The sequence below is a fragment of the Hesperophylax consimilis genome, chromosome 5, assembly GCF_061612785.1.
Source record: "Hesperophylax consimilis isolate HC1 chromosome 5, BYU_Hcon_1.0, whole genome shotgun sequence".
In the NCBI taxonomy this organism is placed as follows: Eukaryota; Metazoa; Arthropoda; class Insecta; order Trichoptera; family Limnephilidae; genus Hesperophylax; species Hesperophylax consimilis.
In genome coordinates, this window is record NC_142840.1 from 8,685,229 (window position 1) to 8,710,127 (window position 24,899).

General features: G+C 33.0%; 1 protein-coding gene across 1 annotated transcript in view; it reads left to right on the forward strand.

The window, feature by feature from the left end:
• Positions 1-2,057: 2,057 nt before the first annotated feature.
• Positions 2,058-24,899, forward strand: part of LOC149423489 (uncharacterized) — a 138,079-nt gene continuing 115,237 nt past the window's right edge. The window contains exon 1 of the mRNA XM_089632251.1: positions 2,058-2,501. The gene's annotated coding sequence lies outside the window, so the exon portion shown is untranslated. The remainder of the gene's footprint in view (positions 2,502-24,899) is intronic.

Here is a 24,899-nt window from a genome sequence, read left to right on the forward strand (position 1 = left end):
TCGTAGGCGAAGGATTGTTACCACTGTCAGGTAAAGTACCAATCAGACAAATCTATTTCTAAGACTTCTATAACAAGAATGCGATATTCTCGTGTGAAAACAATTATACCTACTAAATTGCAGTGATCAAACTAGAAATAGTTATGTTCTTGGGTTTTTTTCTTAAGGGTAAAAAAGGCGACGGTCGCAGAAATAATTTATTATTTTTGTCATCAAAATTTTGCATTTGACCTTCAAAACTAGAGGAAGTTCACTGTCCACACAAGATTTCGAAAAACCACCCTCAACTTCTTCCCACTCCTTAAAGCATAATTTTTCATTATTTTTGGTGAAATTTTGCTCACTTGATTTTCAAAATGAGAGGAAAATTACTGTTAAAAATTAGTGTTAAAATGACTGATTTCGAAAAACTCTACGTATATAATGCCGGATAACAGAAAATGCCGGGGACTTCAGCTAGTTAAAAATAAAGGTTAAATTATAACTGGCAGTGTTCAAAAAATTCGAAAAAAAAACTTTTCTTTCACACATCAGAGTGGTAGATATTGCCTGGTGAAGGATCACCACACATAAGCGATTATTTATTATTCATTGCCCGAAATGACTCTTGAAACCTTCGAGGCAAATGATGAAAATATCGAGAGATCCAGAGATTTCATTTAGCAGCACCATACCTCTTGTCCTGCTATGCTGGGCCAGAACGTTCGTTCTGCCATGTGGAATATAGAGCAAGTCGTGGTGTAGACCCTTGCGATAGTTGTTCGGTACAAATAAATTGATTATTGGGCTGTCAATTAAATTGTTTATTATTTTAAACGCTACAAAGTTATTTTAAATACAAAGAGGAAAAATTGTTAACGAATTGAGATTGTTTTATTAACCTTGAAAGTTAAGCCTTTATAAATTAAGAATACTAAATATGGTTGTAGGATGACTGCAAATTATGATAGTGCATTCGCAAATAAGAACGAAGAAATGCCTATTGCTAAAAAAATAAAAAGGTTTTTGAATTTTGGCCAAAGCTTCTTCAGTAAAGAACACAAAATTGGAAGTGATAATATTAGGGAGTGGATATATCTATACTTTTAATGAACAAAGGAACAAATCAACTGCAAGCGTAAAATATCATCAACGTAATATAAATCGTAATAACAACAATAAAAATCAACGTAAAATATTATTCTACTTCGTATATCATAAAACCGGGATATCTCTAACATAGCGGTAGATAAATATACCTACACCATAATATACAGTGTATGTTAGTACATTTATGGAATAAAGTTAAAACCGACCAACAGAGCACAAAGTCATTGTCAGTCACAGTCAGAGCGGAAAATCATTTCGGCTTTAAAACTGCATTATAAACAACGGACGTGCATGACCATTCCTATAAGCATAAGAAGAAAGCGTAATGTAGGTATCAGAAACCAGGAACAAAGGAAATAGCCTATCATGACCAGTTTTTTTTAATCAATTTTGTTTAATTAGTATCGCCATGTTGAGCACCTGCTGTCGAAGAATCTTTAACGATTAAATCTGTTTTTTGCTAGGTACTATCCTATCCTTTTTTCTTTACCCTTACCTATATTCTTCCACTTCCTAAAAGTACCTGATTAAGAGTAAGTATGTACGGCAAATCAAAAAAATAATACTGTACATATGGAAGATTACCCGATTTGCGCAAAATATCAATAAATATCATTAAAGTTTAACTTTACAAGAGACTGATGGATCTACATAATATGCAGATATCTCTACTAACCTTTCGTTTATCTGTCTCCCTTCCCGCACATGCAAAGTGTTGCTCACAAATCACGTGAAAACGATCAATTTGCGAACAGTATTAAAAGCATCATCAAAATACCCAGCGAGAAAATTGAATAGTAAATTCCATTTACCTCGCTCGCGACGCGCATGCGTCATTTCCCGAAAGCTCTTTCCCCTGTTGGTAGCAGCGCCGCCGCTGTCAGAAGTCGAAGGGGCTTTTCGCCGGGTCGGGTTGGCAGCGGTGACTCGCTTTCCGTAGCCGTACTGCGGGCGCGGGTTCCGTCAGTTCTGCGGTTCCGTCAGGCGGTCACTTCCACGGAGGGTTCGTCGCTCCATCCGTTCCACGAAATGTCTCAACAAGTGACAGGATAATAAAATGCAATATGCCCTATTGAGTATATAAGGAAAACCTTTTTTTATTTGTTTTTTTTTTTGTGTTCCGCGGCGCGGGGGAATGAACGGGCGGGATTGATTTACGCAGATTTCCCTTAACAGTGACATGTGTTTTGTTGAATAAATGTGAAAATATATAGCAGTTCCGAGTTGTGACATGATCGCCGTTACCTGTACACGATGTGCCACGGATTGACAACCCGTTTGGTTTGTTAGTTATGTTATAATGAGAGATTTCGACGGTGAAATTGAATTATCGAAGAATGAAGACTGATTCAATTATTATATTTATAAAAAAATGTTCCTCAGGTGGTTGGATTGATGGACCTCTAATTTATGTAAGACGACTTCTAATACCTAATTTATGTGTTGATTAGTTGATACAAACGCTTAAAATCAATTTATCCTAGGTTTATGTGCATGCATTATTTGCAGGTATTCAATATCAAATATCATCACTAATTTATAATTTATACATCAAATGATAAAAAACATTGTCTTCTGTCATCTGCCTCTTGATGATGATGATAAACTATTTCCATTCATTGTAGTTTTTCGCTAAGGAAAATTTATTTTTATTCTGAACTTTCACCACAACAACATCTAATAACTAAGCATCTTATTAGACTATTTATAAAAAAAATCTGCTACCCATAATTTAAATAATTTCACTTATTATATACCTAGCTATAAATAAAATTAAAAAATGGTGAGCCTACCACAAAAAAAGGTATTACTTGCAAGGTCATTAATATTTTTCTATACAATTTTCACTAATGATGATTCACATAATGCGTGCATTGTGATAAGTTTGTGAATGACGTCCTAAAAAGACTAACGATTTTCCAATGAACTAATTGGAAAGCATTTAACAATAAACGATACTAAACATTAGGTCTTCGTGTTTTATTTCATATAAAAATAAAACTAAGATCAATGATCGTGTAAAAACAACCTCATGTTTTTTAAACCCTACGGAAGACAGGACATGAATATATTGGAAGAAAGGCTATTACATTATTGTCGAGGTCGGCACTTAAATCTAAAGACAACTGGTGGAACCTTCTGGAACCTATAAAATAATGTTAGTTTTTTCCTCCCGTGTAATAAAATGAAAAATGGCGTGAGAGAAACCCATTAGAACTAATGACGTGCAAAACACATTAACAATCATCACCATCAGTTATATATGTAACTGAACTATACCTGTTTGTGTTCACTTAGAGATAGGTATTTTTATTATTTTTAAGAAGGTTGCTTCTGTTTTTTTTCTGCTGTTTTCCGAGCTTCTTACGAGGTGAAGTGTATTTTTTCACAACCTAAGCCTTAATATTCTTTTTGCGCGAGTAATATAACTCTAATATGGTGGGTGAATTTCACATCATTTAATTAAAGTCTGCTAAATATTTGGTAATTTTAAATTGTTTGTGTCGTTCTCATAATTTCAATATCCCGTGGAAATATAAATTTCTGCAGTGATTCAGATTTCATGTTGTTTTTTTTAATCAATAAATTCTTTCGAAAATGATTATTAATCTACGAGTAAAATTATAAAATTTTCTAAATCGTATTTTACTCCAAACTTATTTTTTTGTTGTTCTAAGTAAAAAAAGGTAAAAACTAATAGGTTTTATTTTATTAGGTATTCTATTGGTTTAAGCACCACTGTACATTCGTTAGGGTAGATATTACTGTACATTCGTTAGGACAGATATTACTTTTCCAAAATGAAATATTATAATCTATAAAATGCGATATTTAGTAAAATTACATCCCAGAGTGAATAATATATTTATCGTTTTTACTTCGCGTCGAACGCCTGAAATAAAGATAAACCATTGAAAAAATGCTTTAAGAAAGTATTTTTGGATTTTTTACGATGATCGGCAGATTTAAAAGCTATAATTTTTACAATGAGTTGTTTTAATGAGATCCTGTATTTATGAATAACAAAATACACCTAATCTACTTTAAAAAAACTAAAAATAACTTTTTCCTCAAACTTACATGACTTTTTTCACGCTTTCTTATGCAAGTACTTAACATGTAATTCAGTTAAAGTTAAAACTATACAGATATTAATGAAACATGTCACCAAATAACGGCAGAATTCTAAAATAATTCATATCACACCATGTGCACCATCCATTGATGTAGTCTATGGCACCATCATATTATCAGCATCTATCTTTCACCCTGGTGTGTTATTTATATTTATTTTATGTGAAGTACCTGGCTAAACATGGCTAAAGCCAATTCAAGCAACGTTTCATTTCTGAATGGTAGTATTGGACCCGAGCGATACTGAGAGTATCTTCCACTCTGAAATGTGCCGCAGATATAATACAGGGTTTTCCAATAAGAGGTATTATTTTGAATAGCCCGCTATTTCGGTAGATGTTACTTTTGAAGCTGTCATTTTTTTACATTTTACAAGTAGAAACTACGCCATTAATAAAAATAGAACGATACACGCTTCAACAACTCATTGAAATTATTAAAATTCACTTGAGTGAATCAAATGCAAATCATCTTGAGTGATGAGGCCCATTTCCACCTCGGTGGCTTCGTCAACAAGCAATTTGTCGCATCTGGAGCTCGGAAAACCCAAGAGTTATTGTTGAAAAGCCTCTCTATCCTCAACGTGTAACTGTTTGGTGCGGGTTATGGTCCGGCGGTTTTTAGAAAATGAGGCTGGAGCAACAGTTACGGTTAATGGATTGCGCTATCGAGAGATGATTAATGATTTTTATGGCCGGAATTGGATGGTATTGATCTGGACAACGTTTACTTTCAACAACACGGCGCTACGTGCCATACAAGCAACGAAACCATTGATCTTTTACGATTGAATATCAAAATAACACCTTTTATTGGAAAACCCTGTATATATTATTTAAATTAATAATTTGTGAAATAATACAAATTAATCAAATAAAATTTGCTTGCGTACGCCGGGATTTGAATCCTGACCTCCAGCTTGATACTCAAGTGCCTTACCTCTCGACCACGGTGGCTGTATGACCACAATATTCAGAATATACTTAATATCCCATCTTCTTCCATAGTCCCAATGACTCGTTTGTTATTTACGTGAAAAAAGAGGTCGCTCACGTCAGAGTGAAAATCGTCGAAAACAATAACCTGAGCTCGGGGAAGAGCGCATATTTTATTATCGTATCGGCATGTGCTAAATCGTTGTTTTATTGGTATGCCAATCGGCATTTCACCTCCGCTTGTTGAGGTATTTATAGAAGACTGGTCGGATTCCGAAAGCCATCTATCTCGGCGGTAGCGATTATTCCAGACCACATTAAACATAACGGTCAGAAGATGCAAGACCCCGTACCCATTCACGTCCGGGCCGCGCGAGGACTAAGGAATGCACCGAATAATGCTCCTCTACCAACACAAGAAATATCTAACCTGAACCAACCTAACATAACCAAACGTAACCAGAAAGACGCAAGACCGGGTATTCATGTCAGGGCTTTTTTCCCTACCAAAATAAGATATTAAACTACAGAAACGTAACCCAAACGGAGAAAAATTAGTATTGCTAATTTATTAAGAATCTCTTCAAATTATTGGTAACTAGCTGACGTATAGAAAATACCCGGTGTTGCTCGACTTTTCTCTAATTTTTATAAATATATATTTATTTCTATGTACACTTTACATTATTAAAATTATCTCATAGAAATATGGGGAAACACAAACATCACATATCTAAACGAAATTCAAATAATACAAAATAAAGTTATAAAAAACTTTTTAACTATAGACCAGATACCCCCACCAAAAGAGTATACCAAGAAACTAACTTACCCAAAATTAGAAAACTGTACGAATACAACATAATATGCCTATTAATTCACAAAATCCAAAACGGCCTCATACAGACAAATACTTCATTTATGAAAACATCACAAGTACATGACCAGTGACCACCACACAAAACAACATAATAAATTATACACAAATTCAGCAAAGACAGAGTGTGGTAATATATATATATATATATATATATATATATATATATATATATATATATATATATATATATATATATATATATATATATATATATATATATATATATATATATATATTTTTTTTTTTTTACTATAATTAATAGGCATATATATATATATATATATATATATATATATATATATATATATATATATATATATATATATATATATATATATATATATATATATATATATATATATATATATATTATTTTTGTTTTAATCAATGTACACTTAAGTTAACAAAGCGAAATATGTATTTCTTTTAACTTAATAAATAACTAAAAAAAAAAAACATAATATGTTTTGTTAACACCTCACTAGGAGAAGCTTCGCATGTATTGGTAAAGTGTTATTATGCCGTCATAAGTAAAAACACATCATCGACCTTGAGGTACTCAACATAATGTTACATATTACATAGACATAGTTTCGTGAAAAGTAAGGAATACTACATTAAGTGTTTTTGAAAATACAATTAAGATGAAAGAGAATAAAACAAAACAGAAGTAGATGATAATCAATGCAAGTATTTAAAACATTACCAAATAATAATACAGCAATAATCTATTTAGTACAACTAAAAACATAATATACATGCTAATTAAAATGTGTTATTTTTTGGTTTAGAGTGAGTATGTTATAAATATAATACGCATGAATTATACATTTATTAAAACCTTTCGGTAGAAATTCTAAATGATAGTGAAAAACCCTATAAAAATCCGTTGTGTAGTAAATGCATGATGGACACGTGTTCATGCATATGCATTTACCTTGATTATTTACAATAATGAAATCCTAAAATATTTGGATTTCATAACACATGTGCCGACATCGTGATAATATCTTTGTTATTTACTAAAATATTAAAAAGAAACCTGTTAATTCATTCGTTAACGGATTACCAATAATTTGAAGAGATTCGCAATACTATTTTTTCTCCGTGTAACCTCACCGTATTTCACCTAATGTAACCTAACATAACATTCCTTTAACTAATCTTATCAGACTGATTAGTCTAATAATAACACATTAACTAGATTAAGATAATATCCATCACAATGTTACCTAAACCTAACTAACCTTTCGAAATTCCCACAACTACCTTCGAAACAAAATATTGTTAGTTTTTATGATACAGCTCATAAAGCACTAGCAATGTCTAACACACAAACTTGAAACAAATATTTCATTTAGCCCAATAGTTAGCGTCCACTTACACTCGCCTGAAATCGTAGATCTCCTTACCATTTAAATTTCATACACACAGATTAGTATTGGAAATTTAAGCAACGCTTCGGCAAATATTTGGAACACGAAACACGCTCGCAAGGCAATTGTGTTATTCTATAATCTATGATAGATCCCCGTAGAATATGCCACAATTATGACCTAAATATATTTTTTGTGGTGGTTAAGGTTACATTTGTTAGAAAACCTCACTGATTATAACAAATACGTGGAACCAATAGCGATTAGTTTCATGTTCTACTTCTACCTGCAAAACATGAAAATTGGCCTCTCTTTAATCTTTACACTTGGCTTTGTTCCACAGCTTGTAGTTTTTCTCCTCATATTTCAAAATTATGTTGGCAAAAGTCGGTCGGTTTCTGTGAACTATGGACACTTCTGGAAAGCATTCTACTTCTAGCATTGTTTAATGTTATCTTTTGATTCAAACCATTCTAATGGGCTGCAATATTATTGTTGGCCTTCTCCGAACCCGAACTTCATGAAGTTTTCCAGTTTGTAATGGCAATAGTTAATCAGAGTAGAATTAACATAACTATGAGTAGACCAGAACTCGCCTGACCGCAACATGTATTGTTTACATAAAGTTTCTAATGTTACTGCTTACGTTTCCTAGATGTTCTCCAGATTATACTGTGAATGCCCAAATATTTAAACATCTAATTATTATAACCTTCAACATCAACATTACATAGCATCAATCAGTATTTTATCAGCGGATACCGGTAAATAAAAAATAAAGAACTGGAATGTTCTATCGCCGCTAAATCCAATGTGGATCCGTCAAAACAGCATGGAAAATTGAAATAATATTTATTTTAAATAATTATATAAACAGAATAAATTGGTTCTGGCATATCAGAAGAAAGGCCTAACCATGCCACAGATATATTTTGTTTTATTCATTGCATAATTTTATATTGTATGAATCCACTCGTACGATTTAGCTACGAGAGTTTGCCCAAGGTGAAATTATTTAAGTGCAGTTCCTGACATTGTTTTTTGGTATCTACCTATATTTTGTACACACATGTTTGTTATCTACATATATTTTGGTATCTACCTATATTTTGGTATCTATCTATATTTTGGACACACTTGTTTGGTATCTACCTATATTTTGTAAAGTGTCAGCTACCCTACTCGCTTCGACGCTTCGACGAAGTCCTCGACGAAGTTAGCCGAAGTTCGAAGTGCGTGCCCACACACTCAAGCAACTTCGCGAGTAACGCTTCGAGTCCTTTGACTCGGGCGCATTTACCGACAACAATCGGAAGTCGGGCGAAGCGAAGCGAAGTTGCCCGAAGCGAAGTGAAGTTCATGCCCACACTATCGTATTCGGTCAACTTCGATCAACTTCGCGAGTAGTGTAGCTGGGCTTTAACATTTGTTTGGTATCTACCTATAATTTTGGTATCTATATTTTGGACACATTTGTTTGATATCTACCTATATTTTGTAACATTTGTTTGGTATCTACCTATAATTTTGGTATCTATATTTTGTACACGGTAACCGGATAAATCATCACAATGATAATTCATCACATCTTTAAAAAGTTATATAAAGTCATGGAAAGTGATGAAACAAAAACTTTATTAACTGGGTTATGTAGGTTAGGTTAGGTTAAAAATTTTTTTTTTTCATCGTTTCTAATGACTTTATATCACTTTTTAAAAGTGTGTTGAATTGTCACTGTGTTGAGTTATCATGGAACCGTTTTTTCACAATACCGACTCACTGTAACGCGCATAATATATAAATATTTTCATCATAAAAAAGCTTGAGTTTTCGTCAGTTATGCATTTTCATTGCGATTTACGTTTTTGAGAATATTAAACACTCCACTGTAAGTTTTGGAACTATTGTTTCTGACAAGTTTGTTCAACTTTCCTAGATTTATCCTAGTTTTATACATTATTTAATTTATACTCCTTTGTGATATTCTTTGAGAATAGCGGAACGAAGTAGGAGAAGAGAGGTCAAAAACTACAAAATGTTTTGTTTGCAAGAGGTCAATTAACTTAATGTAAATTTTCATATTAACTTACTCACTTTCCCCAGACCCTCCCAGTGGTAAGAATAGAGGATTAAACGCCATTAAACTCTTGGCATGCACTTTTTCATTAATTTACATACCTACTTGTGTTATACCGCCCCTTGACATGATTCGATACAAGCTTTGATTAATTTTATCGTATTATCTCGTCCTATGGCGTCCCCTACTTCTTATATCTATCGGTATGTCAATAGACATTCGATTAATAGACGATCCAAGCAGGCAAAGGGAAACAAACCAAATGTGTAGTCCTACTTTTGGTGATTTGTCAATGAATGAATCTGACAATATACAGGCATTACTCACCATTCGGTCCTCGAAAATAAAATCGGCTTATGAATTTCCAGACCTTTTTACAATAGCGTGCAAATTACTGGCTGCGTAAATAACTTAACTACATATCCCAAATCGGGGAAACAAAATTCCGGCTTATTTTCAAAATGTAATATTTTGTTACAATATTTAGAAACTTTTACAAATATATTATAATTTACCCATATAATTTAACGTCGCTGCGCCAGGCGATTTTCTTAAAAACAAACATTAATTTTCCTGCGTAGAAAAGTCCCACAATGGACAGCGCCGCAAACTTTTGCCTTACTTTAATTTTCTGCGCGTGATCTGGTTCTTTCAATGTGCGCTCTTCGGCGGTCATTTTACGACTGATGTCATGGTTTAATCAAAGCTTTCTCAAACCCTCCTGGTGTAAAAATATACCTCGTGGTTTGTCTCCAGCTCGTAGAAATGATACCAATATTTTATGTTAGGGCAAAAGCCTATTAAGTTGGAAGTGTCATATTTTCTCCAGACAATATAAAGAAAAATCAAGAAAGTACTTATTATTTCTAATTAATTTCGTGAGTGAATATTTCTTACCTGCTTTCCGAAATCACTTTTAGCAAAGGTGTACATTGACCGTTGAAGTGTATTATCTAACCGTAACGATCAAGATATGTTATATATTTTTTAAGGTATTTTTAAATCACGTCTTTGTGACTTCAAAATTGCCTCCCGCGCGCTGATTGTGCCATCGATTTTCACTTTGAGCGCCAGACGCGCCGCTTGGCTACTCGCGAAGCAGAACTTGGGACATACAAAAATGTTAAAAATAAGGATAATAATGTTCTGTACCTGCTTTTAAATTGCACGCAATCATCGGATCAACGGAAAGCATTATGGAATTGGTGAATTTAATAGCATTTAATACCGAATTCATTAGCGTAAACTACGTTCAAAAAAATTTAACCGGATAATCGCTCTAAAAAAACTCTTTTATTAAAAATACTAATTTAGGTTGTGTCTGTAACTCTGGTTCAATGAAATCTAGATCTTTTGCATTAATTTTTTTTTTCAAATTTTAAGTGTTTTTTGGGAAAATTTACACAACACATTACCATATAATATTTAAAAACAAAATTATTTTACTTCAAGCATTTTCAAATTCGAAACCGACTTGTCGGGAATTCAGACTATCCTAATATACTGTATTTAGATGGTTCCATTTGTTACCACCAATTAGTCCAATTAAACCTCCAACGCTCTGACGCCAAACGACCGGAAACTACGTACCGAATCATGTCCCCGCGTACTTCTACTCCTGTGATAAAAAATAGTGAAACACGTTGCGACGATATATTAGTATGCAATACCGCTCTATGACTATCCCGTGATTTTTCACGGCTCTGAGCTAGAACAAGACTTAACAAGTTAGGATTGTCACGAGAATATCAATAGCTTCGTCCAGACTCCGAGAGAAGTGCGACGCATGAGCTAGACAGATGAACAAACTATAATAACATATTCGGACATTTCCGTCAGTGTTCAACTATTGCTTGATACTACTGACTAGTGTAATGTATGGTGATATTGTAAGTAATGTCTGAATATATGTTAATAATGTCGCAAACATAAATGATTTTATCAAAGAAAGCAATCACTTTGTGGCACCATCGATATATAATAACAATAGATAAGCCCTCTCATACATAATTTCAATCTAAAAATAACACCGCCTTATGTAGTAGTTTCATAATACAACTCCCCATCGAATTCCGATGCATCGCTTCGAAAGCTTTGATATAAATGTAAGTTTCCTGCGATATAAAATAGAGCACAAAGTTATAGCTCAAATTCCATAATGTAATTCGTTACTGATTTATCGGCCAATAGCAAGCCTGCATCACAAGATATGGAGATAAACTAAAAAACCTGACTTGTACGAACCTCTAAAAACGTAGACGAAACCATCAAATATCGTTCATTTTGTGGCAAAAGTGCTGTCGTAATAAGTTACGTGACGTAGTTGTTTTACTAGAAAGAAATGTAAGAGTTTTATCAATTGTTCATTTTATCGATACGCCGTCTTGAAGCTACATTCATGCTGATTAAGATGATTGGGATAAGTCCTCAAGAACCCCTGCCAAAAATATTTTTAACTGCCTTAATTTCGTGTTTGAAAAATGATTTTCACAAAGCTAGTATTGAGCGTTTGGACGAACTTGCTGGAAGACAAATTTGCTCGGTACGGATAAAAAATCAATGCTTCTTCCGATCTTTCTGGGTGATAATGCACTTCTTTTTGATAAATGTTTTCTTAAGGCGATGCACTACGTCGTGTAATATTTTAAATCGAGCCGCTATCAATAACAGCCCTTACGTAGATGGCGATAAGGTTTAAATTGCCGCTTACACCATTTGCCTGTTTTGATTTATGCAAGAAAAAAACGGTGACCGGATAAATCATCACAATGATACTTCATCACACCTTTAAAAAGTTATATAAAGTCATGGAAAGTGATGAAACAAAAAATTTATTAACTGGGTTAAGTAGGTTAGGTTAGGTTAGGTTTAAAAAAAAGTTTCATCGTTTCTAATGACTTTATATCACTTTTCAAAAGTGTATTGAATTGTCACTGTGTTGAGTCACTGTGTTTATCACTGTGTCAATTGTCACTGTGTTTATCACTGTGTTTATCACTGTGTCAATTGTCACTGTGTTTATCATGGAACCGAAAAAAACATGGCCAAAAAGTGCCTTTTATTTTATTTTGTGGATGTTATAAATGGTTAATAAATATGTTGATAAATGGTTAATTTTTTTCCGATCATTTTATAAATAACTTCATTTGCCACACTATACAATAAAATCATATCCGAAAATGGGTTCGTAAGTAGGAGATTTTGAACTTTCAAGCAGTTTTCATAGGCCTTATACATTATTTTTTTCTGGGCTTATAAAAAGACTTATCTAAAAAATACTCGATCATTTTAAAGGCCAAGATGTATTCTACTTGCAGTATTTAATTAAAGCATCTGAAACATTTCTAGGCGACCAAATTTTCAAACCAAAAACACATGATTTAGCATTACTACGTAGTGCATCTCCTTGAACCAATATTTTTGAATTGGGTGGTAATTTTAAACTTCACACACCCTTTCTAGCTAATGCTTAATTGGTGGGCTTAACATTAGAATTAGGGAGATGCAAAGTTACTTTGTTTACTACTTTCATGACTTTTATGATTTCGACTAGTTACGAAAGGAAAATCTTATTAATTTTTCTTTTTTGTCGAGTGACTTTACATTTAATTACACAATTTGTTTAAAAGACAGTACAGTTAAATCCCTTAACATATTTAATTTTGTAATATTAGTTTCATCTTAAAATTATTCCCATGACTTTGATTTCCAAAGAACAAAATACTAATACAATAATTAATATCAGGAACAATGATTAATAATATTCCTGTGTGAAATGTGAAAGCTGGTTCAATGAACCCTTTGAATTTAAGTGTAATTTTAAAATTTGCTTGGAAAACTGTTTTTGTGAATAAAAATTCAGACAAACGATAAAACAGGTTTTACCCACCTATAATATATTATTTTAAACGTTTAAAATTTTTAATTATAATATTCCGTGATTTTTCACGGGTCTACTTTAGTAATAACATAATATTTACTAAGGACGAGTTGTTTCACAAAATTTGAAAAATTTGTGAAATTTCAAAATTAATTCCCAATTTTTTTTAAAGTTTTATTCCAGTTCTGTTTGTATTTCAGTTCTTTTGAACAACTGTCCCGTAATGGAATATTAACAAAAAAAATTTAAAAAAACTTTCACAGAGCTTGAAAATTAACTTTGAAATTTGAAGAATTATTGTTCAAATTTTGTGGATCCATTGGCCCTAAATTTAAAAAATGAAAAATATCAATTTTTTGACTTAGGACGGGTTGTTTCGGCGAATTTGAACAATTCATCAAATTTCAAAGTTCAATTTCAAGTTCTGTGAAAGATTTTTTCAAGTTCTATTTTTTTTCAGTTTTGTCAAGCAACTAGCCTACAATGATATAATAACGGAACTTGAATAGGACTTTCACAGAACCCGAAAATGAACGTTGAAATTTGATGAATTGTTCAAATTCTCCGAAACAACCCGTCCTAAGTCTAATTCCTGAAACAAAGGTTATTTCATATTCTTCAATAATATCCTTGAAACTTATGTAAATCAACAATACACACGAGATAAATATCACGTGAAGGTTTGATTATTAAGTTAATAATTTCTCGAGAATTTGTCATAAATGAATTTAGCTATTGGCACATTATACTGTGGCCAAACGATTCACGTTGAAGCTAATAAACTTTTAATGGCCGTATGGTATCTGCGCAGGCAAAAATTTTACATCCCTATTCGCTAGATTACTTTCGATGGAATGTTGGCGTTAAGGCGATTCACCACGTCGCACAATGCATTGTCCCTTGGACAAAAATACAAAAATCGACACTCGAATTTATGAATTTTAATTTTGCTATTGTAAAGATGATGAGTCATAACTGCCATGACATTAATCCATGGAACTAGGATCAATGGAAGCGGCATAATTTGTCGAGATGTATTAAATAATACGCAAAACCAATGAAGCTCCCATAATTGTTAACGCCCTTGTGGGGGGGGATAGAGACGGGGAAGAGCGGTAAGCGAGCGCGGAGGGGGCCGTGGGTCAGAGTTAAGGGCCGAACTGTGAACGGGCTGCACATTATTTTATTTATTTTTTACTAAAAAAACATCCTTAATTTTTTATCACATTTTGGGCATACAGCGCATTACGCATTATTTGCCAAACAAAGAATGGTGGTAAAAATATAAAATTAACTAGTGCAGAAAGGGAAGTAAAAAAAGACATACATGTTGTTTATTTATTTATTGTACCATACATGTTATTATTAATTACCTAAATCTGATTTCACGTAACTCTTTTTTTGCCAAATCAAGATTATGATCAAATCGTGTAGTGCGCGTCCAAATAAATCGGTATCAATCTTCAGGGAATGTATAGCAAGTGCAATTGGGTGAAAAACTAATGTTATGAACTTGCTGAAACTCGCAGCGCCATTCCTTGGTGCTAATATTGCGCAATTCATCAGTTTGAATAGTTTTTTTTTTTTGTATTAGGTAGAATTATTTTAAATAATCAACAGATTTGCAGAGTACAATTTTGTGCATTATTATATTCTTTTCTAATGTAAACTGGTGCTTGACTTTTAGGAAAGGAGTTGTCGTTAATAATATAAGAAAAAACTTAAAACTTATCCATCACACTAGACGAATCAAAAAGACAGAAAACATTGCAAGTTATAAACCCATATTGCGATGAAGAAACTTAATTTATTTTGTAACAAAAATTGACAACATCCTTCCTCCAGATAAAAAAAAATATTGGAAAAGTTTCATGAATACAAATCAAAAATAAAAATCTGGCTGAAAGAGTTCGATGAAAAAACTCTAATAAAAACACTAAAAATGACATAAAAGTCAAATTAAATAACTTTACAGTGTTACAGTGTATCAACTATATATATACTAGCTGACCCGGAGGGCACATAATCACCTATTGGTAAGAAATATACTTTACGACCTATTCTCATACCTAAAAAATATACATACAAAATTTCATAAAAATCGGTCGAGCCGTTTCGGAGGAGTGCGACCACAAACACCATGACACGAGATTTCTTATATATTCATATATAAAGATTTATTTTCAAAGAAAGACAAAAATTTCCGGATTACGAATAACTTGATAATATAGAGTTAGGTAGTATTATTTTATTTAATCAACAGATTTGCATAGTACAATTTTGTGCATTATTATTTCCCTATTGAAGCTGGTGCTTGACTTTAAGAAAAGGAGTGGTCGTAAATAATATAAGAAAAAACTCTACAGGTTTACAGTGATAACAAAAAAAAGAAGAAAAAAAATCAAATTAAAGATAAGTACAGGAGACATGAATAAAATTTTTAAATAATTAATAAAATATTAGGTTATAAACACAATTTATAGGCATGATACAAAATGAATAAATATAATCATCAAGCCATGGTTCCAAAAATACGATAAAAAAACACGGAATATCTTAGAATATTTATCTACACCGGAAAAAAATAAAATGTGATACAAGTGAACTTTTAAGAGTTATTTATCGAAAACCAGTGACACACATCTCGTCGTACCGACGCGCGCACATGCGCGATTGTTCACAAAACTAGGATTTAAAGTACGACCTAGGTATATATATATTCAGACGGTTCCCTGATCAACACATCGACAATTCAACACACATTTTAAAAGTACATTATAAAGTCATTAAAAACGAAGGAAAAAAAAACCTAACCTAACCTACTTAACCCAGTTAATAAAGTTTTTGTTTCATCACTTTCCATGACTTTATACCACTTTTAAAATTCGTGTTGAATCGTCGATGTGTTGATTTATCAGGTCACCATACAAGACAAATCATTATAAACGTGTGTTATAATTAATAAAAAATAAAGGTTTGTTGGTAATTTTTAATTATTATAAAATAAGTTGACTGATTCGGCCCATTGACATTCGTCCGCCGCGTGATTCCGAGATGGCGTGCTGGCGTGATGGCGGTTGAAATGAACTCGTCAAAAAATTAACTATATAAATGTCTAATTGAGCGGTGTTTAAATACTTATATGTGAAAGGTAAGGCCGTCTTTCTTCTTAATTTTCTTCACAGAATTGCTTTTACACAATTTTACGGCGCAGTTGACCATTTTTCTATGTTTTATCAACGTTTTACTAGGAGCTCGATACGCGACCGAGGTGTAAAAGCTAATGTCAGCCGTCTCCGTAAAATTCCACAAAATTCACACTTGGAGCGCGCGGGCACACTTCACATGCTGTCTCTCTAGTATCCATACTCTTTGCATTAATCTTAATTACTTTGATGATGTCATTGGCTAGTTATGCGCCCTCAACTTAGGGATTACCGACATCGATGCGCTAATCACATTATCAGTTGCATTTTAGCACTTGAGTAAGAAGCATCGTTTATACAAAAATACCACGTTTTTATTATCAAACCGCAATGGAATCTACTGGCACAGGTACTTACTACAACATAATATAATACATGTAACTATCGTATTATTAATTTTCAATAACTACAATAATGTACTGTTCACTCCACTGCTAACCACAAGCAAATGCTTCCTTGGAAGAGTAGTATAAAAATATTTTAACATAGAAAACCAATGTAAATCGTATTTTATAAGTAATAACTTTATTTTTTTATGTAAAAAATTATAAATAAATAAATAAAGAAATCTATCAAAGTTTACAAAAATACTAATATTAATATTTATGAAATGTGTTAAATTGTGTATAAATATGTATATTTTTAATATGCGCGAACTAATTATGATGCTAATGACTCAGATTTAGAAAACGGCATTTTTTTTTTTTTTTATTCTACGCGTAACCGGTTTTATGATTTTTGTCCTCTCCCCCATACACTTCAATGCACTGTGCGTCGTGTAAAGTTGCGGATACATTTGCGAACCGAAACGCGAAACGAGCCTCATATGTATACGCAGCATAATATTTGGAATCGGGCCACTAGCAATAACACTTCTAACGTAGATGGCGATAAGGTTTGAATTCCCGCTTAAAATCAGTCCCCTGTTTTAATTTATGCAAGAAAATACATCGCCAAAATGTTTTAAGATCACTTTGTAAAGAACTTAATTTGCAACATTATACAAAAAATCCATAACATAATAAGGTTTTATTTATAGACTTGATACATTATTTTTTAAGACGTGTTTGTTCTATTCGAGGTATTTAAATAAAAGTTTCTAATATATTTCTAAAAATCTAATTTTCAAACCAAAAACAAATGATTTTACATTACTTTTCGTAGTGCTTCGCCATGATTCTTGATACTCGTTAATTTTCCATGTTATGTTCAACTTGCATTGCTTCTATTATAATAAATATTTTATATCTGATTTCCTGAAGTGAAATTGAGGATTTTCAGGGAAAACATATTTACTTTCAACAATTTAAATTCTGAATTATTTTTAAAATATAATTTGTTTTATTTCAGCATTTTTGAAAAAATGGTCCGTTTAGTAGCTGCCTAGACTAATTTCGTTGTTTCAATGCTTCTTTTAACTAAGTCCTCCATCATTGTACAAGCAACATTTTCCGCTTCTATTTATGGTAGCAGGAGGTTAACCCAGAAATGTTTAACTTTCTTAAAAAAAATACTGCAAACGACATAAACCAACAGTTGTAAATGTTTCGGTTTGACTCTGATATCATCCGATCCCAGTAACGTCATCTGTGTTTTGCCCCTTTACAACATTTAATATATTCAATAAGGGCATTTATAAAAAGGTTTTGGACTGGATTTTCTCATAGTGTAGTATTATTGTATAGTTTCATAATGTTTTGGTGTGTTCGTTAAAACGTGCCTTACCTACAAGAGTCATTTTTTGTTTTCCTGAAGTAAATAATTTCATAGTGCTGAAAACTAACTACGTAGTCCAGAAGTTGAAATTGCAGTTCTAGACTTTGTGTGTGCACAATTCAATTCGTTCTGTGTTCACTGCAGTAGCGAAAGGCCGCTAGTGTTTATTTGCCTATTAGTAGAGTTTACAACACGTGCAATAATATCTAAATATAGGTAAGACCCAATCTAATCGAGATTCTTCGGTCGCTTCATACTCTATACGACACGGAGCGCAAACACTTCAGCTGAAATGGCTGACACAGAACCGTGTTACCATAAATACAAAGGAACGGTGATTATTCCGACCACGACTATTCCGACCATGAATATTGCGCACAATAAAACTGCGAATACACATTATTATTAATTCATTAAGTGTAGCTAATTGTAGTCTAATAAGTGTAGCTAAGATATAATACTAATTATCTTATCTTAGGACGCATTATTCAGAGAATTTGAACAGTTAATTATTTATTATTTAATTTAACTATTTTAAAAAACGCCTGACATCAGTAAATTAAGTTAATTTGCTTTATTATTCTTTTATTTTCATTTAAATTCTGTTTATAATTTCTTTTTAAAATAATTAATTAATTTATCATTATTTTCATCTCTTTCTTATTTTAAGTTTAAGCATTACCTATTTCACAAATAATATATTAACAAATTAAGCATGTATTGCATTTATATAATTATACACAAATTTCGACTACCATAATACGGACATGTGTGTAGTGTGGTAGTCGAAAAGCATGTAAAAAACTGTATTCAAATATATTTTTATGAATAAAGAAAAAATAAAATAAAATAAAAAAAATCATCAAATTTTTACTTCACTTATATCCATTGTAATTGAATGGACGTAGTGAAGTCCTGTGTTGACTCGACTACTTTCTATTTTTCTGTCTGTAATATTTAAATTGTTTGTGTGCTGTCAAGTCGGTGTAATCAACATCACGCGAAGTACACTGTTCACAGAACTACTAGTAATACTCATTCATATTTTTAGTAGCCTCTAATAATAGGCAAATAAAACTCTATAATTTTAATTTTATACAATGAAAAATTAATAATTCATAATAATCTGAAAAGAAGTCAGGAAAAAAAGAGTGCGGAATAATCTGTGAATGGAATTGTCGGAATAATCCGATCACCAGTTACGCGCACCTACCGTTCTAGGAAGTAAACTAATCTGTAGCGAACGTAGCCAGCTCTTTCTGGCGAAACTATGCTTTGTTTAGGAACGCTTTATACGCTTCAAAGTAATGTGCCATCATTTGCCTTCCACATTTCGCGAAATAACAAAAAACAGTTTGCATAAACAGTTACATCATTAAATGATTGTTTTATAATGGAATTTATTTTATTGCACGACTGCTTCAGTTTTCTTTTTATTGGCAGTTTCACAAACTGTTCGATATGATTTAAAAGCATAGGTACGCAATCGTTTTGCTAACTAAACGAAAGCCCACAATCATGAAATAATCAATCAAATCAATAATTGTTTTTTGGCACGTAGGAAAAAGTGAGTATACGGATAAATATGAGTATTCGTAATTTATTAATAATCTCATGAAATAATTCCTAATTCGGTTATAGACGGGATTGCAGGCATTTAACGAATAAAATTATAGGTTTCCTGTTAAGGCGATGCACTACGTTGTGTAATATTTTTAATTGAGCCGCTATCAATAACAACCCTTACGTAGATGGCGATAAGGTTTAAATCCCCGCTTAACACCATCCGCCTGTTTTGATTTATGCAAGAAAAAAACATGGCTAAAAAATACCTTTTATTTTATTTTGTGGATGTTCTGGCATAAATATTTGATTTTTTCCGATCATTTTATAAATAACTTAATTTGCCATATTATACAATAAAATCATAACCGAAAATGGGTTCGTAAGTAGGAGATTTTGAACTTTAAAGCAGTTTTCATAGGCCTTATACATTATTTTTTTCTGGGCTTATAAAAAGACTTATCTAAAAAATACTCTATCATTTTAAAGGCCAAGATGTATTCTACTCGCAGTATTTAATTAAAGTATCTGAAACATTGCTAGGCGACAAAATTTTCAAACCAAAAACACATGATTTTGCATTACTACGTAGTGCATCGCATTAAACTTTTAGTAAAAGAGGAATGTATTATCACAATGTAAGAACACATCGAAAAAACTTGTGGAAAAAAATGTAGTTAAATCGTCGCTCTTAATCGACGATGTAATATACGTATGCATATTATACGAACGGTCTCCGTGGTAGAGGGGTAAGGCTCTCGACTAGCAAGCCAGATGTCACGGGTTCAAATCCCGGCGTGCGAAAGTAAATTATAATTGATTAATTTGTGCTATTTCACAATTTACTCATTTAAATAGTATGTGATGAGTGGAAGATACTCTCAGTATCGCCATGGTGTAAGACCACCATTCAGATTTAAAGTACCTGGTGACCAGATCTGAATAGCCAGGTAGCCTCACAACATACCCCAATTGGGGATGCCATTATATAACTGGCTCTAGACTATCGGGAGCAGTAGTCCCAACTGGATAAGGAAACCTGTTAATTCATTCGGTGAAAGCCTGCAATCCCAATTTTAACCGGATTACCAATAATGTGGAGAGATTCTTAATAAATTAGCAACACCACAGACATATGAATATATAGACTAGAAATTAAGGATGAGGGGTAAAATCAACTGTTGAAGAACGAAGAGGGTAAAGCTGACTGTGATTCGTCAATAAATCAATCTGATAGTATATAGGCACCTCGCCTTATAATATCACCATTTAGTTCTTAAAAGTGAAATCTGCTTTTGAATGAATAGACATTTTTACATGGGAGCGCAAATTACTCGCCACGTTATGAACAAATTTGCGAAGTCCAAATTCGGAAAAATAAATTTCTTCTATTTTCAGAGTCGAATATTTCGTTTATGTATTTAGTTAAGACACTTTTATAAATATTCATAATTTACTTCCCAGCAACCAACCAGCTTTGTGTTTCACGTCCAGACGTGTCTCGATGTGATAGTATATGTTTCTACAACTGATCCATATTATACGATGTGAATATGCCTAAAATATAGTAAAATAATGCTTATATATGGAATGTAATACGACAATTGGGTTTATTCTCTTTTTCACATCTATTTTTACAAGTTTTCACAGTACAAGTCACCATTTTGCCGTGTTATTTCGTAAAATGAACCGATGATGCCTCGACCATAGTTCGCACAAGAATGATGACGTCACGTTTTCTAAATTCACTTGAGCCCATACGCGAGCACAGCCGGCTCCAATGGAACCGGTATGGGGAGTGGGGAATAATACGCTTTTAATCACTTAGGGCAGGTCTACTAATATTCATATGTCTATGAGCAACACCCATTTTTCTCCGTGTAGTGATGCTGCACCAGTTGGAGTTCAAAAAAATCTATTTAGATTTAATTTCAAACAATAGGTTATAGATGTCAATTTTGGTGATACTACGTGGAGGAGTTATATGCCATGTGGTCCGAAGTAAAACTAAGTTATTTAGCTGTATTATTTCCTTTCAAATAAGTCCCTAGGCACATTCTTATTTGGCTGAATGGTTAGTCCAGCTCTGAGCATTAGTGAGCTTGTAGGGCAGCTATTGTACCTCGTATCTGCCGGCATGTTGCCCGCTTTACATCGCATTGAAGCCGTTATCGATGTCGAACACTTCCCTTCTGCGCCAGGGAAGTCGAGTATTGAAGTAAGTGGGTCACCGCGGGGAAGTAGGCCTCCGGGCCTACTACGGTGTCGATGTCGGACACAGGACATACAAAACAACACACGCCGTAGCTCGTAGGCTCCTAGCTGTCAGCACCAGTGGCGGCTCGTGACTTTTGAGTGTGATAGAGTGATAATATTGTCGTTGTTTAGTGTAAACCATAGACATATGAATATTAGTAGACCTGCCCTAAGTGATTAAAAGCGTATTATTCCCCACTCCCCATACCGGTTCCATTGGAGCCGGCTGGGCTCGCGTATGGCTTCCCGTGAATCTTGAGAATGTGACGTCATCATTCTTGTTCGAACTAGCGTCGAGCTATGGTCGAGGCATTTTATGAAATAACACGGCAAAATAGTGGCTTGTGATATGAAAACTTGTAAAAATAGATGTGAAAAAGAGAATAAACCCAATTTTCGTATTACATTCCATTTGTGAGCATCATTTTAAGCTTATTCACGTTGTATAATATGAATCAGTTGTATGTTTATACATGATAGTATATGTTTATATACTATCACATCGAGCCAACATTGGTCGAATGTAGCGATTCTCAAGTGTGCGCATCGTTGTTACTGGGAAGTAAATTATGAACACTTATAAAAGTGTCTTAACTAAATACATAAACAAAATATTCGACTCTGAAAATAGAAGAAATTTTTTTTTGCCGAATTTGGACTTCGCTAATTTGTTCATAACGTGGCGAGTAATTTGCGCTCCCGTGTAAAAATGTCTATTCATTCAAAAGCAGATTTTACTTTTAAGAACTAAATGGTGATATTATAATGCGAGATGCCTATATACTGTCAGATTGATTTATTGACGAATCACAGTCAGCTTTACCCCCTTCGTTCTTCAACAATTGATTTTACCCCTCACCTTTAATTTCTAGTCTATATATTCATATGTCTGTGGTGTAAACCCATTTTCAAAATTTATAAAAATAAAGTTTTCGGCTACAACAACATCAATAATGTATTTATTTTAAATATTAACACTCTAGTAACACCCAAAAGTCACGAGCCAGTATCTACCCTACCCACCTGGGTCTATCTATGGTCAGTTAGCGATATTTTCGAACACGGTCAGAATATTATTCCGATAGTCGGTAAACAAATGTCGCTGCTTTCAGAGCGCCCTCCTGATAAACTGTCAATATGCACAACTTTTTGGATAATGTCGTTCGTTATGAAAAAAAACGATAGTAGATGTGAACTAACAAAGATTTTAGAATTGAAAGAAATCTTATACACGATCAATAGACTTATTTAATTCACCTAAGACACGGTCAATTGATTCAATTCCAACTTAGAGAAACAAAAGTTGTTAGTTACGACTAAAAACCCCATGAACTAATTAACTCCCGTTGAGTTTCAAAATGTAGATTCCGACTGCCAATGTATACTATAGTTAGTATTTCAATTCGACATTGTCTATTTTTTTACTTTTAAGTAACCGTCTGACGTTTAAGAATGTTAATTTGGCCAGTGTTGCTAGTTTATATCGATTTTTTAATTATATAATTGGTCTGGCTATCAACAGCGCGACCGTGCTCGGAAAATCGCTATAAAATCATCAATAGCTACGCCTATCGATCCGATATTATAAGTTGTCGATATCACTGTACCCCTGGAAGCTACGCTTATCTGTCTGGTGTTACACGGTGGATAGATTATTAGTACTGTAATACACAAACGATGAAGCGCTAAACATGCATAAGTAGGTTATTGTGGTAAATGTTTTCCTAAGATTAATAGTTGTTTTTGACAAAACTAGTAGGTGTCTTAATGTCTTAATAATACTAACGCATATCCATTAAATATCACGTGAAATTAGGATTTAGGAAGCTAAAAGATTATCTAAACAGAACAAGGACAATTAATTGCTGCAGAATGTTCAAGAAACAAATATACACGAAAATCTAATAATTTATAGGTAGGTACTTTACCGCATGACTGAATTCTTGATAAATCAGTTCTAATTTTCGAAAATAACGATTAAAATAATTTTCTGTTAAAATATTATATTGTATGTGGGTACTTTTCACTTTTATAAATTCTTGGCCTCGGTTCAATTTTTGAAAATGACACTAAATTCAAAAGCGAATCCTAGCTCATTAAACCAGAGTTATACATACGCTCAATCAAAATTAGTATTCACAATCAAAAGTACTTTTGATAATACATAGTAGATCACTGAAGAGATAAACTGAGAGAAGTGTGTCACGGGTGTGTTAGGGTGCCGAAGTTAGCAAATTTTGATCTTAATTGTGCTGAATTGGTCAAAAAGTTTCCATTATCGAAATCCTTTCTTAAGAAGAAACATAATTTCAATGACCTGTCCGCGGTCTAGGAGTCAAAAGGTTTTGTGTAAAATGGTGACATTAGTTTTCATTCAAATTACACGATGGAGAGGTATACTATTGCTTTAATACGCAAACTGCACGTGATGGGAGTAAAATGAGTATTGGTAAATTATTAATATTGTCTTCAAATTATTGGTAATCCGGTTAATTCAGGCATTAACAAATTAACAGGTATCCTGACAAACTTAGTAAAATACGAATGTATTATCACGACGCCGAAACACGTGTTCACGAAAATCACAGATTATCAAGACAAATACGTCCATGAACACTTGTTCCGACATATTAGGAATATAATAAAAGTTTATCAGGAAATGGCCTGCAACACTGTTTTTAACCGGATTACCAATAAAACGAAGCGATTTTTAAATAAATTAGCAATACTCGTATTTCTCCTTGTAGGTAGATAATATACATAGTGTAATGAAATGTTTAAATGTA